The following is a 7,035-nucleotide window of genomic DNA, read 5'->3' on the forward strand; positions in this document are numbered from 1 at the left end:
ATTGAGTGTTGTTTGATAAAAAAATCACCCTCCGGGTGATTTTTTAAGCATGCTCACCCCACTTTTATGCTTAAATTATGCATATATTCAAATTCTGATTTCTGGAATTTTTTAATGGAATTAAAGACGATATTTTAGAGTACTTAGATTTTTCACAACATTTAAGGAGTATCCTGTGGCAATACTAACTTTGGTTTTTCAAATGACATCATACATGTTTTAAAGCAAAATGTGAATCAGCTATTTTTCTGAAAATTTTGACGTATTGTAATCGAAATTTGAACGAAAACTTCCGAGTTATTCTCCTTTAAATACTGAGAAATAAGGATAATAGTCCATTATACTAAATACTTCGTAAATGGATACGAACTCAATAATTATAATTCGGTATGCAATATAAAATATTAGTTAATAATTACTACTTATTACTAAATGCTTATGGATTAATATTGCACCTGACAATTTTCAAAAACAAAGGAAATATGTATAAAATAATTTCTTTTCTATTTTATCGTCTAGCTATGTTATCTTATAGCCTATAGGTATAAGCATAACTATTTACTTCGAATAAAATACTAAATAATCGTAAGTAGTAGGTAAAACGAGTGTAAAACGAGTGTAAAATAGTTAAAATATGTAATAATTAATTAGAAATACATATTGTAATATCGTAGGCATTACTTAGCTATTACACATGTACTTATCGATATTTATACACATCCAGGAAAATGATTCCAGATTACGCACATGCTCGAAGATCGGGTAAGGTAAGTAAATTTAGATATCGTCGTTTAGATAAAAGATAATTGCCAATAATAATTGCGATAAGCCACGAACCAGACTTCAGTTATTTAAAGTTGTCGGCTATGGCTATCTAGTTTGTTGTATACATATACATATTGTGTACATAATACATATATCTGTGATTGGTATCAAATGTTATGTCCTTTCTATCACTCATTCACTTCACCAATCAAATCAAAATTTAGAAAGGTCACAGATATATACAATAACTAGATAGCTAACTAAGATAGCAGTTGGAAGTCAACTGCCATATGCGTGGTAGTCAATGTTTACATTAATTATTGTTATCATTTATTATCACTACAATATAAAACAAATGAATGCAATTATATAAATGAAAATTATTGGTTATAAAACTGAATATAATAATAACTATTTCTACAAATGAACGCTATTATATAAATTAAAATTATTGGTTATAAAATAATATTGTTTTGGTTAGTTTTTGCCTCTTACTAACAGGATTTAATATGTCACTTGAATAAAGTTTTCCATACGAATGCAATCTTATACTTAAAAACTTCTTAACTAAAAGTGTTATTAACAACATTTTATGGGGCCTATCAGATAAACAGACATTTTCACAATTAAGTGTCTTAAAAATATTTCGATCAAGAACAAATTTATTATTAATATGTGCAATTATTTTATTTTCTAAATTTGGTTTATTTATATTTTTCAAATTATCAGTTAGAAACAAAAAGAAATGTTCTGCAGCAAGAATAATTTTGAATGAACAATGGGATGAAAAAATTAATCCACCTTGGTTTTTAATAGACACAAATTTTGAATAAATTGGCGGCTGATGATAATTGTGTTCTCTAGAATTTGGACTCATGAGTGATTCAATGCAACTGTTGCAATCAATATGAAGTGACACTTTTTTTACTACATAACCTGTTATATAATATAATATATTGGATTTGGCATCATCAACAATTGAGTTGGTAGAGTTTAATAATGTACTCCTATTAAGAACTTCTTCATCAATTTCATCAACATTGTCTATGTTACATACTATATTATCTTTCTTTTTACTCCATTTAAATTCGAGTAATGCTCCAAATACATCATCATCAAAATTATGACAATTACCATTTGATTTATACTTAATTGCATTTTTCATGAGAATTTGTTTTAAAGCTATCTTAAATTGTAAAACATTAGGGTTATTGTTTACACCGAATCGTTGTCTAAATCTAGAAAATAAAATTTCAATGTGGTCTTGTGATAACGAATAAGTTAATATATATTTATAATTTTGATTTTCTTCAAATAATAATTTTGCTATAGAGAATATTGATTTAATAGCTAATGCAAAACCAACTACAAATGTCTTTTTAGAAGTTGTATAAATATGACTAATGGTATCATTATTATTTTTCACCTGCAATGTGAACAAATAATCTACTAGTGGAATAATTACTGATTCTAAATATTCTAGGTTGGAAGAAAATATGGGAGATTTAAAACCTTTTGCAAATGGATTTCTTGAATTTAAGAAATCAAACAGACGATCAATGTTTCGGCAAAATGTTATAGTTTCATCAACATTGTGAAATCCATCCATATGAATATTTTTCATAAATAATAAAGCATCTGCTGTCGATGAACTCAACGTTTGAGCAGCTAATTTGACCTTCATCTTATTTTGGTGCCACATAACATGAGCTTGACTCAATTTGTTACCTAATTTTAACGATAAATCTGATTGAATTTTAAACAAATTTTCAATATAGTCCCATCTAACAACTCCATTATTTGTAATTATTACTTTAGTATTACCTAAAGTATTACGGGCTAATTTTAACATATGACAAGGGTCTGGTACAAAGAATACTTTTTCATTGGAAATAGGATGATTTATCCAACTTTTTAACTCGGTATATGATGATATATCTTGAAATGTACAGCCCAATATCTTCATAGAAGAAAAATTTGTGAAAGCACCGTCACAGGTTATGCCCCAAACTCTCAAACCAGCAGTATGTGTAATTGACAAAGCAGATTTTATCAATTCAGCTTGGGTGACAGCATTAATTTTGTTTTGAAAAAAATATCCAATGGGACATTTCCATTTTCCTTTTAAATTTACCAACATGAACACAAGTACTTCAGTAGCTGGTATATTATTACCTTCTAAATTCAATTGACTACCATAATCAGAAAAACCCACAAATTGATTAGCTTTTTTGTCCCAAATTATTTGTTTTTTGATAGCCATTGCATCAAACACTAAATTACAGTCTTTATCATCTTTTGGTAATTTTTCAAGACAGGTCAACACTTCTTGCAAAAATCCAGGTTCTCCGTTAACAGAGGATGTCCAGTTTCTAATGGCCGATACATGTGGTAAACTCAAGATTGACCTAAATGAATACAATATAAATATAGTCAAAAACAATAACAGTTTACATTTTTGTAAAGCATTATAAAATTCTAAAGCAAGCAAAAATCTAACCGACAAAATGCATAAGCCTTAGGAGAATAATAGTGAAGAGTAAGTGCAAACTCTTTAATGTCTGTGCTATAGCGGCGGCCTTTAGGTTTGCGTCCAATATTTTTTAATTCATGCTTAAAAATTTCAGCTGACATTCTACCAAATTTATCAAGCATAATATCTTCATATTCTGCTGATAACATACCTTGATTTCTTACATTTTTCAAAAAGTCTTTTAATGTTTTTATGGTTTTATTTTGCCGACGAACTTTTTGTTGTAATAATTTAATTTTTCTTTTGTACCTGGTTGGAGTTCTTTTAGGAGATGGTAAAGTTAATTGATTAAAACTACGTTTAGATGGTGTTATAATTAATGGCAATTTAGCTGGGGTTGATAAACAGGAATCATTTAAGATCTCAACGTCAGCTGGGACACATCTAGTACTAAGATTTATTGCTAAATCTTCACTTAATACATCTACAAAAAAATAAATAATTTAGCTATTAGTAATTGGTTAACTTATTAATTTATCAAAAATTGTAGATATTACATTTTATTTTTTTTCTTGTGGTTCACTGGAAAAAAGTTTAGTAGGTAATAATGTAGAATGAACTGAAAGTTGAAAAACTGATGGTATAGCATCAGTTTTTAAAGTTAATTTATAACTTCCTCCGGGATTTTCATAAAAGTCTGATCGTTTAAAATGATCACTACATAAACGACTTCCAGCATTTGGTACAAATCCTTTGCGACCAATAGCTTTCAACCAAAGTTGTAATTTTTCAGCATCGTTTAGAGGAAATCTAAAAACAATAAGATTAAAATAATATAGGTAGATACCTAAATGACTAATAAGTATGAAGTATAAAACAAACTCACCTAAAAAAATGAATATTTGACCCCGATTTTGCTCGATTTGTACATCGATGAGCTGAACAGGTAGTCGGCATTTTGAATTAAATACTTATTCAATTACTCAAGTCTTTTTTACATTAATTATTAATTAAATACATAAATGTATTTGGATTTAGTCACAATTCACAAGGATAATATTTATATTATCAAATATGAAAACAGTACACAATAACAATAATGATAATAAATTTGAAGTGATAAACTGATAACAAACCAAAACATTGACTACCACGCATATGGCTTTCGGCTTCTTGTTCATAGTGTGTCAGATATAATCAGTTAGCTATCTAGTTATTGTATATATCTGTGAGAAAGGTGGACTTTTGTTGGGTTATGTTCAAACAAAAAAAATTAAAATAATGATAATATCAATTTTATTTTGATAACACTACCACGGTATATCTTAAACCGTGACCACTACCACATGATATTATCTCCACAATCACCGTGGAGATAACACCACGGACCACGATTTAAGATATACGAACGGACTAAGATATATGTATACTATTAAACAGTAAAATATGTTACACCCACCCATAGAGATTACTCTATGCACCCACCACAAGCTATGGTGTTTTATTTTTATTTTGTTAATTTTGTATTATATTCAAGAACTGAATATTATTGTTCTGTGATTATATTAAATGTGTCGCCATGATAAGAGTTGTTATCACAAATAAAAAACAGTTAGAAAATTGTTCGAGATTTTGCCTCGTTGACTTCAATTTAAAAAAGTTAAAACATTAAATAATCTTCCACTAAACTTGAAGCATCATTCAACTCCAAGGTCTTAAGCTCGAGCTTATTTTTCACCGTATGAAGTTCCTGACAAGTTTATATGTTGTGCTATTTAATAACATTTATTTTTATTTTTATTTCACTTTTATTTTTAATAAAATAATTACCTGATACAATTCATCATTTATGATTGTTAGTTCCTTGTCTGTATTCTGTATTTAGATTCTTTATTTTACTTATTTTCATTATATTGAAAGGTTAGGTTGGGTAGATTATGTTCTATATGTATAACAAAGTATAGACCATTTTATTTCTATCTAAATATTTTTTTTTAAATATCTTTCAATGTTTATAATACACAATACAGCTTCTATGGAGTAATAATTTACAAATGAGAAAAAACCCAAACATACAATTTAGATGCAATATGTATTAGTATTGAATAATACTGTAAAATTTAAGATATGCTTAAAAAAATCAAGGTTAAGAAATGGAGCAGTTCCTAAATTACTTTTAAATGGCAATGCTGGAAATGTTGATACACCCATCACTCTCAATACCTCAAATAATTTTAATGTTGAACCTAGTATTCACTCTGATTCAGAAGTAGTTGTTGAAATCAATCAGATTCAAAAAATTATTTTTGTTTTTTATTACCAAATTTAAATTTTTTATAAATAGCCTAAATAGTAAATTCTAGTCACTGATATTAACTGAATACATGATTATTAATTAATATGGTAATAAGTCAGTCAATAAGAATAATGTGTACCCTAGATTTTGTGAATAAAAATAATAATTATTTAATATATATATATTATATATTTTAGAATACTAATGAAAATATGGAATGGAGTGTATCTCCTGATATTAATACTAGTTATACATCTCAAACCAGCAGTACAACTTTGTCAACTAACATTAATGAAAATTTGGAATTATATAATATTTTATTAAAGAAGAGTTATAACATAAAATTGCCATCTTTCTGGTTAAATGATCTTACTACTAATAAAAAACTTAAAAATAAATTTATATCATTTTTAAAATGGGTTGTTATGGCAACAGGTGTCAACGAATTGTTGAAAAGCAACTAGTAGTTACTGAAAGTATAAATTATATGAATACATAATAATTTGAACTAAGAGATTTAACACATATATTATAATATTTTTTTAGAGTCTGAACTTCTTATATATGTACTGGACGTACAGCTATCTGTTGAAGAAATGGAAATGTTTTATCCTACTTCATCTGTTACTTTAATAAAGCCCACCATTTTAGATATTGAGAAAATAATAAGTAACCTTGATAAGGCGTATGTGTGTTATGGTGCAGCCTTGGTGTCTGACTTTCCAAATATAAAACCATCTTTTGGATTTCAGTATACCATGAGCAATGGTTATTGGAAACATTCAAACTGTAAAAAAATATGTATTGAAAATAGGTAAAAATAAGTAAACTGCAAATTTTAATAATCTATTAGTTTAAATCTGAAATTGTTGAACTTTTGTATAGTAGTATGTGTTCATGGTGTCGACGCCTATGTTTTTCATTAAAAAGAAAAAACAAGAGGTTAATGGATGGAGACAAAATAAACATATTTTTCTCACCATCTAAGTTAAAACCCTACTGTGATAAACTAACCAAGAGGGTAGTGAGACAAAAGGCTTCAAGAGCCAATACTAGAATCACGAAGCTTCAAAATAGTTTAAGGGAGGTACAAAAGCAAATGAAAACGTTTTCTGAAGAATCATTAACAGATATAGTTGAAAAATCTGGTATTTCACAAATCCAATCAGATTTATTATAATATTTGCAGCTGCAAAACTGAAAAACAATAAAAGTCAACGTTACTCAGAAAATTGGATGCTCTTATGCCTATTATTTCAGATTCGGTAATTTTTAATTGTTTAACGTTACTTTTTTAATATAATCTTATTTTTAACACAAAAAAATTTGTACCCTTCAATTTTTTGTTTTAATTATTGATTGTTTTAAATTTAATAATAAACATGGAAAATTGTACGATAAAAAAAAAAGCCACCGTTAAATAGAAGAAGAAAAAATAAAGGAAATTCATTGACACTATTACAGAACCAACGAACACCTAAAATTGATATGGTTAGTAGCT

At 27.5% G+C, this 7,035-nt stretch overlaps 1 pseudogene; it reads left to right on the plus strand.

Annotated features, from left to right (window-relative positions):
* The first annotated feature begins 5,949 nt into the window (after window positions 1-5,949).
* On the plus strand, window positions 5,950-6,803 carry LOC149062143 (uncharacterized; annotated as a pseudogene).
* The last annotated feature ends 232 nt before the right edge of the window (window positions 6,804-7,035 follow it).

Source organism: Diuraphis noxia, unplaced genomic scaffold (genome assembly GCF_037042655.1).
Source record: "Diuraphis noxia isolate RWA-SAM2 unplaced genomic scaffold, SU_Dnox_SAM2 contig0001, whole genome shotgun sequence".
NCBI lineage: Eukaryota > Metazoa > Arthropoda > Insecta > Hemiptera > Aphididae > Diuraphis > Diuraphis noxia.